Genomic DNA, 13,869 nt, shown 5'->3' with positions numbered 1-13,869 from the left:
CTTCTATTACAGAACTAGTGGGAAGGAGCCCATGTGTGGAGTTGTTGCTGTTCTAAGCACTTTACAAATAATAACTAACTGATTCCTCAAAATAATTCTGTAAGGTAGGTGCTATTACTACATCCATCTTACCAGTAAGGAAACTGAAGCATGGAAGCACTTACTCAAGATGAAACAGCCGATAATTAGGAGAGCCAGGTATCAAACCCAGGTAGTCTGCCTAGAGACTGCTTTATTAACTGTGAAACCACACTCTCGATGGACCAAACCCCTGTTGCAGGCAGGTTCTAGAAATGAACTTGTAATGTCAATATTAAATAAGATCACAGTTTTAAATAGAACTAAACTGGCAATTATGTATTTGAAGATTAATTAATTTTAAGGATTATAACAAGGCAAATGTAAAAATGAAAAACATTGAGAACTTATTGTAACAGCCCATGGACTATGATTTTTTAAATGTACTAATAAGAGCAAGGAAACTTCAATGATTTCTCTTCTTTTATCCTCTCATCTTGATATCTCTGGCTACAGCGCTCCACCATCTGTTCATATATGCCTCAGCTATGTTGAATCCTGGGAATGGAATTCCTTAAAAATATACACAAGGAGACTTCTGTAGCCTGTTTTGTGTGGTTGGAGGGGAGAGCGACTCCTCTGTATCCTCTGGTAGGTGAAAGCCCTGAACCTCATAGCATCCTTTGTTAGTGATTTTACTTGAAATCTACCAGATTTTTAAAACAATATTCCTATGTAACTTTTTGCGTTTTCATGTTAGGTCATCGGGAAGTGAGGGAAGGCAAGTCAGAGTTTTCTAGTGAGGCTTTGCTGAACCTGTGTTGTCTCTTCTAAGACATATTGCATATGTATCTTAAGAAACAAGTAGAATCATGAAAATGAAAGGTTTGCTATAGTATCCTGTGGCATGTTGCTTTATACTATGATGTATCCTTGAACATATATCATTGTATTTCCTACACTCTGACTCTACTAAATGTTTTATTCCATTTAGAATCCCAAACATAGTCTTTGCCCAAAGTTGTCAACTATCTGCAACATACACTTGATTATTTTTCCCACTGAATTAATTATCTATTGCTGCATAAGAAATTATCCCAAAACTTATCAACTTAAAATAACAAATATTTATTTTCTCACAGTGTCTGTAGATCAGGAATCCAAGGATGGCTTAGCTGGGTACTTCTGGTTCAAAGTTTTTAGCAAGTTGTAGATGATCTATAAGCCAGGGCTGTGGTCTCATCCGAAGGTTTGTCTAGGGGAGAATTTCCCTTCCAAGCTCACTTGTATGATTACTTGGATGTTTCCATTCCTCACAGGCTGTTGAATTGGGCCATTGGCTGGAGAGCTTCTCTAGCAGGCCATTGGAATGGAGACCTTCTCAAGCAGACCATTGGAGACCTTCTCCAATTCCAAGTCAAGTGGGCCTCTACACCGGAAAGCTTGCAACATGGCACCTGGCCTTCCTATGTCTGAGCAAGTAAGAGAATGCCCAAGATGTTGAGAGAGATGGCATTCTTAGTTTTTTTGTGATCTAATCTTGGAAGTGACAGCCCATCACCTCTGCTGTATTCTATTTGCTAAAATTGAATCACTAAACCTAGCCCATAACTATCTAGGGGAAGGGTTTACACAAAGGCCTGGATATCAGGAAGTAGGGGTCTTCGGGTGCCATCTTAGAGGCTGCCCACCACATCCAGTTAGAACAGTCATCCAAACAGTGGGGATTATTGGTATGCAAGCATTTATAATCTAGTACTCCCCAAACTCCCCCTTTTTCAAGTCTTACCCTTTGCATAGTATGCAAATAAGATGGTTCAAGCAGCCACACCACACACTGTGTGAAGTACACCTACCACTGGTGTAGATTTCCAGGGAGAGCTTATGTTCCAATGAGTCCCTCCTGAATCCTGCTTCACCCCTGTAACCTGCTCCTGATAGGTTTTCTTTGCTTCTGGGTCTATGTTACCTCCTGCTGTGGACTCTTTTCCTCTTCCTTCGTGATACTTTCACAAATAACACCAGGTCATTTTAGTTAACAGATTTCCACCGAAGGCTTGGAGAGGATAGGAAGTAATTATAGTCTGTAAAGGAAACACCCGCAAATTTAATAGAAGATATCACTGTTCCTTGAAATGTTTTCCCCACAATTAGAAATTTCTCACCGCCTGGGACCTTCTGTCTGTTTTCTGAGCACGGCTTCCGTGTAAACATTTTCTACTTTCTACTCAAAGACCAGATATGCCTACATACTTAGGGACAATGAAAAAAGTAAACCTTGGCAAAGACACACAGTCTCTGCCATGCCTTTTCTTCAGTGATGGGTGCCTACTCACCTAATATTTACATAATCAAGTAGGACCATTCAAGTGTTGGTTAAGAGAATGTGCTTCAATGTGAATTTCTATGTCCATCTGGACAAAGGCACATTTTGCAGCTTCTCTTTCTATACATTTTTAAAGCTCTCTTTTTCCAGGCACTCAGTTATAAAAGTATGATCTTATTTAGAAAGAAGAAACTCCATATTTATATAAATGTAAGGAAACAAACCTAGAAGCAAGACACAACCAACTGTTAGAGTAATTCCATCTGAGGAGAGAGGTTATTTAGAAGCCCTATAGGAAGGGTCGTAGAAGAACTATGAAGTGAGACAGATTTCTACTTTATATAGTACACATATCTGTATATTTTAAAGAACAAAATGTATTATTTTTTGTCATAGTCTTCAAAATTTAAGAATAAAGCATCCTGGCATTAAAGAAAAAGGAAGATCATGAACAAAGAAATAAAGGCCAGCTTCAAAATACTCTTCAGCAATGCCAAGTACAAGAAAATAATGGAACAATATATCACAGTTTTGATGGGAAAAGTTTATGGAAGAATTTTGTCTTCAGCTATTTTTCCATACCTGATGGCAACAGAAAGAAATTCTCAGATATTCAATGATTCAGCAGGTATACCATCCTCATATTCAGATGGAAGAAAATTGGTATATATGCACTTCTATGTCTTATTTCAGCTAACCAGGTAAAGACACAAAGAATAAAAAATTTATAATTCAGAGTATAAAATTATTAAAGAACATAAATATCAATATAAGAGAGGATTCATTGATGAATCAAAAAGTATTTATTGAATACCAATTATGTATCAGGCATACTTCTAGGATCTTAGTAAATAAATCAGCAAATAAAACAAAGGCCTATGCTCTTAAAGAGCTTTCATCTTAGTTACATAGTATGTTGATTGGCCCATTAAAAAGAAGGACAACCAATAAAGGGCAACCAGAGTATAAGGAACTTGATGTCCAAGTTATAATTTCCAGAATGACAATTTAGAGATAGATGTTAAAGTCTTTACTAAACCAATGAAAATCATACAGTAGTATATTACAAGATAATGTGTAGACCATATTATGCATATTTTATTCTTGGAATATAATATTCACTTATTAATAGCACATTTATTAATATTGTTCATCAGTAATAGGTCAAAGAAAAAAACAGCACAATCATCCTGCAGATGCTCTAAAATCATCTCATAAAATTTAATATCCATTCCTGGGAAAAGCCTTAGAAAATAAGCAAGAAAGGAAATTTCCTTAACACTAGGATTAATATCAAAATGTAGAAGCAACATTCTGAAAATTGAAATATCAGAAAAACTTCATTTAAAATTCAGAGACAAAAAATTATCCTTAATGTCTTCATTATTCAACATTACCTTGTAAATGTGCAATGCAATAAAAGAGCCAAAGCTATTAAAGTAAGCAGAAAAATATTTTACAAATCATTAATTTACTGATCTAGAAGTCCCAAGATATTTTTTAAAAAAATTATTAGAGCTAATAAGAGAAGATAGGAAAATGTTCAGATGCAAGAATAAATATAAAATATTAATAGTTGTTGGTGAAATCAATAATTCAGTCAAAATTATGATGGTGAAATTATTTTATTTATGCCATCAGAAATAATTAAGCAAATTTATAAATAACTCTGTGAAAAACAACTTAGAGAATTGTGTGTCATCTATATGAAAATAATTAGAAAACATATGGAGAGATATAATAGCATCATAAATGTAGAGATATACCATGTTTATGAATGGGAATACTGAATATTATAAAAGAAATTATTTAATTCTTCTCAAATAATTTAAAGGTTTAATGTGACTGAAAGATTTTATTAAAAAGTTATTCTAATTCTTACTTGACAAAGTGAGAACATAGCTCATTTAAAAAATTATATAGTTTTGAATAGTGAAAAAGTTTCAAAAAGATAATATAAAGTAAGTTGGAAAGGACAGTACAGAGAGATTTGTCTTACAAGATAACAAAACATACAATAAACTTTCAGCTATCAAGATGGTGTGCATCTAGGGCAAGAATTGACAGTTTGATCAATGGATCAATACAAACGTTTAGAAACTGACTTTCATACATGTAAGAATTTAATATACAGTTAAGTTTCTTTCATAAATCAATATGTAAAAAGCAGAGTATTCAATAAATAATGCTGGAACAATTGGTTATGTACTTGGGGAAAAATAAAGAGAAATCAAAATGACTTAGTGCTATGCTTAAAATTAAGACAAAATCAAACTAAATCAAAGTACACTATTCTAGTAATGAAACTAGAATAAACTATAAATGAGCATTTTTAGGCTCCAGGAAGGAGAAATTGTTTCTAAAAATGAAATATATGGAAGAAATCACAAAGCAAAAATAATAAACAAAACCAAGTCAGTAGGTTTAACTTCTTAAAAACCTAAAACCTGTTTCTCAAGAGTTATTATGAAAATAAATTCTAAATATTTGACAAACTGGGGAATTATTTGTAGACAAAGAGTTAATCTTCCTTAAATATTTTTAAAGATTGCTTTCAAATGATAAAGAGACACAGTATTACCTCAGTAGAAAATAGTGGATAAAGGACAAGGACGGATAGTTCACCAAAGAAGAAGCATAAGAAGATTTTCCAAAAAATATGAAAAAAATAAAACGTTTGACCTTTTTAGTCATGGAACATACAGGTTAGAATAACAATTAAAATGATTCCTAAGTTTAAATGTGAAAAAAAGAAAAGTTACAATATTCAGTGAGGATTATACTAATACTAGATACAATCTTGTCTGGAAAATAATTTTGGAAATTTATGCCAAAGGAAATAGCTATATATTAATATCCTTTGACTTAAATAATTCTAATGTTCTTAAAATAGCAGCTATTGTGGCTTGTGCCTGTAGTCCCAGCTACTCAGGAGGTTGAGGCAGAAGGATCACTTGATGCCAGGAGTTCAAGGCTACAGTGAGCTAGAGTCGTGCCACTGCACTCCAGCCTGGGTGACAGAGCAAGACTTTGTCTCTAACATTAAATATCAAATAAAATAGCAGTTATTTGAAAAGTTTCATTGTCTAATAATAGGGAAGAATAGTTAAATGTTGATAGATTAATAATAATGATAGTTAAATGTTGATAGGTTAAAAGTAGATAAATAATATTGTATTTTTACCACAATTATAAATAATATTCTCAAATAAACTATTTAATAACATCAAAAAATATTCACAATGTAAATGAAAGATTGTTTATGTTACATAATCATATTTGTGTGTATCTATGCACACACACCTACAAATACCAACGCATGTGTATATAGAAAAATAACTAGAGGAAAATACTTAAAACCTAATTTTATCTTTACGAATGGATTATGGATGGCTTTTCATTTATTCTCTTCTTTTTTGCAGTTTTGAAAATACTAAGAATATTGTGTTTTTATAATAATTAAATAATTGTTGAAGAAGGGTAAGGGGATACTAGTAGAATACAGGAGTTTATGTAGTCATCCAACAAATACAACAAGCATTTACTACTGCCAGGCGTTGTTAGGTCCCCAGTATATAAAGGGTCAGCAAAACAGTCAGGTGCCTTTTGCTGGTGACTTTACAGTCCTTGTACCTCTCAAGATCTGTATTTCTGGTTTTCAACCTCTTCTTTTCTAGTATTATCTTAGTCAGAATAAATAGGTTACATTTTTCTCATACTCAGCAAAAAAATTTAGCTTGCTTCCCCACAAAGAAAACCTAGCAACCAATTCTCTTAACTTCCCATCTTTTTGCTCTAATAGGCAGCCCTCCCCTGGAGCTAACATTTTTCATGAAAGATGATTGTGTCATCAGCAGCAGCCACATTGCTAAATGACACCTTCCTTTCTCTCTGATGTGTTACCAGCCCAGGAGCTCAAGTTAGCAGAAAGCTGTGCTGAGGCCTGGAAAAGAATAAATTGCTTCTTTTAAATAAGCTCTGAGATGGAGTCTAGGAAGCGCTATCATAAGCTACTTCCCCCCACTCCAAGATTTTGCTGTTTTTTCTACAATACAGTGTGTGTCTGTGTGTGATGCACTAGTGCACAGGTGCTATATACATATTATATAGGTGTACTAGATTTCCCAAATGAAACTTTACAATTTATGAAAGATATGTTTAATAAAAGATTACAAAATTAACCTTCCTCATTGACCTTTTAGTCACTGATTCACTGGGCAAGAATTTTAAAATACTATTTTTCCTACAGTCAAAACAGCTTCTGTCAGCCAGTCATTCAACATGTAGTGAGAATCCCTTCTAATGATCCTAGCCACTGGGAAAATTGAGATAAATGAGGCATAGTCTTTACCCTCAACGCCCTTAGAGGCTTGAGCAGAGATGCAGAGATGCAGAGAATATTACAATACTGTGAGCTAAGGACCAGGTTTCAGAAGCTTTGGGAGGCAAAGGAGAGTTTATTTAATAAATTCTTTTAAAATATGATATTTGTGCTAAATTTGCAAAGATGTGTAGAAGTTTGAATGGCACACAAAATGAGAACGGACTAGAAGGAACATGTGAAAAGTTAAGGACCCCTGCAAGAACACCACAAAGTGTGTACCAGGGTAATTTGTTGACCTACTAATGGTTATCTTGTTTTTGCTTCTGTGAGAGAATTGGAAAGAATGTGAGTTCCCTGTGTTTTTCTCATTGTATTTCCCTCTACTCTCCCTACATTCTAAGAAGTTACCACACACTTATCTAAATCTTTTTTATACGAAAAGGTTAGAAACATGCTACTTACTAATAAACCAGAATAAGTTCTAGTGTTCTATAGCACTTTAGGATGACCATAATAAACAATAATTTATTGTATATTTTCAAATACCTAGAAGAGAGAATTTTGAATGTTCCCAACACAAAGAAATGATAAATGTTTGAGGTGATGGATATGCTAATTATACTGATTTGATCATTACACATTGTATATATGTATCAAAATATCATACTCTATCCTATAAATACGTACAATTATTATGTCAATTACAAATTGTAAGTCACTAAGAAAAAACATTTAAAAAATAGCTATGGGTTATAAGGTTCATAGAAAAAGAAATCCAAAGGAGCGACAAACTGTGAAAAGATGTTCAGCCTCACTTGGATTTTGTGAAATGCAAACTAAAGCAACAACACAATGTCATTTTTCCTCTCTTCAAATAGGCAAATATTAAAATTTCTGATGATATAAATTATTTGCAAGGATTTGGGGAAACAGAATTCTCATATATTACTGGTAGGAGCACACATTATCATAACAATTTCAGAGAGAAATTGGTAGCTGCCAGCAAAATTACAACTAGGCAAACTTTATGAGCTAACAGTCCACTTCTAGATGTGCAAACTAGAAAAAATTCTTATATGTATGTACCACAAAACATGGTTAATGAAAGTAATTAATTTATTGTTTAATATAAATAAGATAATATAAAGCTGACAGCAACAGAAATGTGTACTACAAAGAGAATAGGTGAATAAAACTTGATATGTTTATAGTTGTATAATGAAATACTTTACAGTAAATAAAAAGTGGGTTACCTCCCCTTCTCTCTCACCCATTCAAGTGTCAGATGGGAAGGAGAGATTACTCAAGCTTTGGACAGGTCTGTAGATTCTTGGATCAAAGAGAAAGAGCAAGAGTAGCCAGGAAGAGAAATGATTTTTGAGGTGCATCTAGGAGATGGATATTGAGAGGGTGGGCCCCATGGGAGCTGGAGTGGTGGGGGTTTTCTTGTGTGTTCCCAGTGTTGGCCGTCACACTGGATGCCCTAGACAGGAATGGAAAAATGATGATCAGAAACCAAAGTCAAACACTATACTCCCATGCACCATCCCTTGTCCCTGGGAACATCCTCCAGAAATTAGGTGCAACCCTGAGAAGGGTGGGGAAATTCTCCAAATTGACAGAGATAAATTTCTGCTACACTGAAGGAATGGAGGCTCAAACAGAAATTAGATTGAGTTATCGAAAATGAACATATTCCTTGTACAGTTAAGTCTGCTGACTGACACTCATATTTACTACAGTTGCCTCTGTAGTAGGTAGTCATACTTCAGGTAGAAGAGTCTGAGAAGGGAAGAGTATGTGAAGCTTACGAATAGAAATCTAGAGGGAAAAAGAAAATCATTAGGAACAAAATGTCAATTTCAACTTGTCCCCTGTTTTTAATGTCATCATATGCACTGAAGTCATCCTATTTGCTTGTAAAATCCCAAATTTATCTTTAATTGAAAATTCCTGTACCTATTTCCTGTGAGTTAACGTGACCTTCTGCTTGTACTTTTCAGACTCTGATCGTATTAAAACTTTTCTCTTGGGGAAAAAAAACCCACAAAAACAAACAAACAAAAGTCCATGGGTTAGTAGCTTCCTGGGGCTTCCCCAGGCTGGACCCTGGGGCCTAGGTAATTTTATTAGATTCTTTCCCTTTCTCTCTCTGTCTGTCTCATGGTCTCTGTCTCTCTCTCTCTCTTTACTAGATTCTCTCTATTCTCTTTTTATTAGATTCCCTCTCTCTGTCTCTGCCTCTCTTTCTTTATTAGATTCTCTCTCTCTCTCCCCCTTTCTCACCCACTCCCTTCTTCTCTTCCACTTCTTCCTCCTCCTCCCAACTTTTTAGTGCTGCTACTTGGCCTCATTTTCTCCAAGTGTAGATGGATGTTTTTTAGGCAGTTAGGGAAAATGGTTGCCAGAAGCTCCAGGTTTATACTGTCTGAGTTTAGTAACTTCAGTAGAAGGATAGATGCTTTTTCCCATATATCAATCTCAAGAAAGGGTTCTGATTTCCTTGTTAGGGTCATGTGTCTGCTTGAAACCCATAGAGTGTGTTGCCAGGAGGAGAAGGCACTGTGACAGTATTCTACCAGACCAAGTGGAATGGGGATGGGGCATTTTCCCAAGTGGAAGAGAGATGCCATTACCAGACAAAGAGGAAGAGATGCTGGGCAACAAAGCTAATTGGTACCACACATCCACAAAAAATTCTCTCTAGTTATTCCTAAACTTCGGTTACTTGAACTTCCTCTCATTAGTGATTCTCTGGTAAATTAAGGTGGAACTTCAAAGGAAAAGGGCATTCATTCTCTGAATCATTCTTCCATGGAGCTCAGCATGGTGGCAACAATGCCAGTGTGATGCAGATGGCAGCTCCAAAGCTCCAGGTGATGGTCTCAGAGCAAAGACATCTTAAGGCATACGTAAAAGTAGGTATTAGAAATTAGATGATAACAGAGAAGGCTTCAGCATGAACTGGCCTGGAAGTGGATACAAGGCAAATTTATCCTTCCCTCAAATATTTAGAGAGGAAAATGCCTTGGGATGGGGACAAGGAGATGGCCCTGCTTTTTCTTATATGTCTAAAATTTTCTTTATACTGCTTTGCTTTCCCTGCACTCCCCTCTGCTTCTTTGTTTGCCTCTTTTCTCAATTCCTTTTTTCATTTCCCTCTACCTCCCATGCCTACTTCCTCTCCTTTTTGACACACTGCTTTTCATCTTCTGTATTTTCCTGTAAGATCCAAAGTCATTTTTGATAAAACAGCCAACTCTAGATGTTTTGGGAAAGATGGTCATTATTTTTGCCGACTACTGAACATGAGAAGACTCTCTATAGCTGTAATATGATGAGAGTTGTTCCTCCTGTTTCAAAGCGTATGATTGAAGGCACCACGGAGGAAAGATAAAAAGACATACATAGCAATGTGAGAAGATGTATAATAGGTTAGAATATATTCACACAAACATAAAGGTATCTATTTGGAGGGGAAAAGCCCTGGGAAGTGCATGGGAAGAGGTCGCTTCCTTGAATATCTTCACTTTTTAACAAAGATGACAGACACAAAATCAAAAGACCCCAAAATGCCTTCTGCAGACCTGAATGGAGGGTGTCTTGAGTGTCTTGCTCTACAGGCAAGAGGAGCCAGAAGGCTGTAGTATTAGTATTTGTTCTGTGCCTGGTTGGCTAATAACCCACTACCTAAAATTTAAAAAGTTTAATTTTGAAAGCAGCCATACCTAAAATCACCCCATGTTTTTGGCTGCAGCTTTAGTTCCAGTGTCCACCATGGGAAAGACCAAAACACAGCTTCCCTCTTACTTTCTACTGACTTCACAGCTCTCTAGTCGAATGGAAGTGTGAGTGCTTTTTCATTCGTCCAGGGGAAACATCTGGCCTCCCTGAGCGTGGCCATGCTGTGAAAAGAGAGATGATAGAGTGTTGCTTTACAGCCTGCTTCCTCAGTAGCTGATCACCAGGCAAAATGTCAGAGCAGCTGGTGCTCATCAATTCACACTCTGTGATGTCAAATACCAATTAGGACTGTGAACTCCTAATTGCCTCATTTCTAGCCACATTTTAAAGTAATTAATAAGTAATTGAGTAATACGTTAATAATAGTCTTAATCATTTTTCTAATGATCAGCTCCTGTATGTAGTCATCTTTATGACCTACGAGGAGCATTGCATCTCAGATCATATCTTGTTAATAGCCCTCAAGCTGTAAAGCAATCATTTCTTAACAGGGCCATTTGCTTTCCTCCCCCAAAGCATTACCAAATGTATATATTAGCCTTCAAATTGCATTCTGTAACACCTCTGTTTTTCTTTTTTCCCTCCTCTTTCATATTCCATCCCTTCCTCTCAATTTATTCTCCCATTGGAAATCAGAAGTAAGTGTCAACATCCAGGAGCAATTTCTAATTACAGTGAAACTTTACAGCATGATCATTCCTGAGCATATGCTTCCTTCACTGATAAGAACATTTATCTTGACTTCCAGTTTTGTTTCATCATAATTATAGCTCATATTTATCTGTTAGATATGAAAGCACTTATTAACCTTTGGATTTCTATTTAAAAGGGATGATAGCAACTATAAAACTACCCAAGCCATCAGGAAAGCTATAGGCAAGAGGTATAGAGTGTCATAAGGATTCCCTAAATAGGTTGAAACTTGCTCTCCTGATGATCCACAGCAATTAAGATCCAGGACAACCAAGACATTTAGAAGTGCATCAGAAGAGCATTGGAAACCTCTGTCAGATATTATCAACTTTTGGTCTTAGAGGTTAGAGGGTTTAGGTATGGGAACTCTAACTCTAAAGATGCTTAATATAAGTCCAGTTCGATGATTGTGGAGATAAGTCTACTGGAGACTAATTTGCAGGGCTTGGTTGGAATATGACAAGACCCCATACCAACTAAGCCCTGTAAATTAATTATTAATTATTCTTATTATTTTATTTCTTCTATTTGCTAGAATTCATAACTCCTCTTTCCACTGATATTTTTCATCCAGAATATAAATATACTAAAGTGTTTCCTCAAAAAACCCCCACAAAACTTAGTTCTTCCAGTGCCTTTCCCCTTGCCTGTAGCAACTACCTACTGTTGCTCACAGGCCATTCTATCTACAGTGACCCCTCAAAACAGGTCCATGACAATGGGCATTCAGTAGTATTTAGAACAGTGTTTCTCAAGGAGGTCGTGGGGTGATATGAGGTCAGAATTTGGGGAAGAAAGGTATCAAAGGTGGATACAGGTAGGTACAGCTATAGAATATACTTTCCTTATCTCCAACTCCTGCTTCTAGTTGAGAACTACTGCCTTAAAATTATGTCATATTGGCCGGGCATGGTGGCTCAAGCCTGTAATCTCAGCACTTTGGGAGGCAGAGACGGGTGGATCACGAGGTCAGGAAATCGAGACCATCCTGGCTAACAGGGTGAAACCCCATCTCTACTAAAAAATACAAAAAACTAGCGGGGCCAGGTGGCGGGCGCCTGTAGTCCCAGCTACTCGGGAGGCTGAGGCAGGAGAATGGCGTAAACCCGGGAGGCGGAGCTTGCAGTGAGCTGAGATCCGGCCACTGCACTCCAGCCCGGGTGACAGAGCGAGACTCTGTCTCAAAAAAAAAAAAAAAAAAAAAAATTATATCATATTGACTTCTCATTTGGAGTCTTTTGATAAGTCCTCTAAATGATGAAATCAAGACCTTTCCTGTAGCTAGATCCAAATATGAGAAGCATAAAGGTGATTATAATATATATACCCCTTCAGGTTAAGTTCCCCAGAAACAGACTTTGTAATCAAGATTTGATGCAGGAGTTTTGTTGAAGACTGTTCTTGGGAATAATCCATACAAAGGAGTAAGAAGGAAACTGGATTCTGATGAGGGAATGCTTAAAGTGAGATGCAGTGGCACTGATGTTTCAGCCAGTCTCATGGGAATTCTGAAGCTGAGATGGCCCTTTGGAGATGTCTTGAACTGAGGCAAGGAAGCTGGGTCCTGATACCTCTGCATCAACTAGTCATTAAATATAGGTTGCCAATGGGTAGGGAGCATAACCTTTGACAAGGACAATTTCTAGGAGGGACTCAGCCATTAGCAACCAGTATCCAACCTTCCTGGCAGCTGGAAGAATGAGTGCCTCGCTCCTGGAAGGCGGATCCAGATGAGACAGGCTGGCATCCCTACATTCATTCTTCCTCCCTCTAAGTCATCTTACTCAAGCACATGCTGGTACCTCAGCCTTGCCCATCTTGTCTTATGCGTAAGTGTGGCGGCCTCCTCATTTCCTCATTTGCCTCAACCTGCTCTGTAGGAACCAGAATTTGTTTATCCTTTCTGGAATATAGCTCTATTCACTTCTGACAATAACAAACCACACATTTTCTTCTGATACTTTGGTCTAATTTCAGATACTTCCTCTAAAACTTGTTCAAGGGGTGACTAACTGAAGTCAAAGCAATTCTCAGGAAAGAGATTGGAACTCTTACATTCCCTTTGTCTGTCCTTTTCTTGAATGAGAATTTTAGTAACTTTCTAATTGTCAAAGTCAAATGACATTTTTTAGTTTTCAACTTATTGGACATCTCTAGAATAGGACTTTATTCTATACTTCTATACCCCCTCCTCTCCTTTCACCACTGTTTTTGGACCTCACAGTCTCTTAATGTTCTGTTTACTTCTCTGACTCTTGTCCCTTAGATTCTAGACTCTTCTCTATTCCTTAAAACACCAGTATAATATCTAGACCATACTAATAACACAAAAATTGTATTTAGTTTTATTATCCTTTTTTACATATCAACAATATGCTATTAATATTCATATGTATAGATCTGGCTCATATGTCTTTACTGAATAATCTTGCTATATATGTGTGATCTATGGTTGTAGACATTGGACATCTTTGGACATTTGCTCTGAAATGTCTTAGATAAGGTAGGTACAATATGGTCTCTTTTTCTTTCACTCAATTTCTTTCCCATTTCCCTGATTCGGGTAATGGCACTAGCAGGCACACCCATTAATAAGCCATTCTAGGCTCTGGCTGCTTCTTCTCATCCCTTGTGTAATCTAACAGCAAATCTGTTTACTTTACTTACTAAGTAATTTCAAATCTCTTCACTATTCTCTACATTGCTACTGATTCTAGTAGAGGCCTCATAAATTCTCACCTAAACCTCTTTAATAGCTTCCTAA

General features: G+C 36.4%; 1 long non-coding RNA gene across 1 annotated transcript; it reads right to left on the bottom strand.

Moving 5' to 3' along the window:
- Window positions 1-3,134: 3,134 nt before the first annotated feature.
- On the bottom strand, window positions 3,135-10,471 carry LOC105520557. Its single transcript, XR_001003150.1, has 2 exons — window positions 10,397-10,471; window positions 3,135-3,589 (listed from the first exon to the last, which is right to left on the bottom strand). It is a non-coding gene; the product is annotated as an uncharacterized LOC105520557 (long non-coding RNA).
- Window positions 10,472-13,869: the final 3,398 nt, after the last annotated feature.

This window comes from Colobus angolensis, unplaced genomic scaffold, assembly GCF_000951035.1.
Source record: "Colobus angolensis palliatus isolate OR3802 unplaced genomic scaffold, Cang.pa_1.0 Scaffold381, whole genome shotgun sequence".
NCBI lineage: Eukaryota > Metazoa > Chordata > Mammalia > Primates > Cercopithecidae > Colobus > Colobus angolensis.
This window is presented reverse-complemented; position numbering and strand designations above follow the sequence as displayed.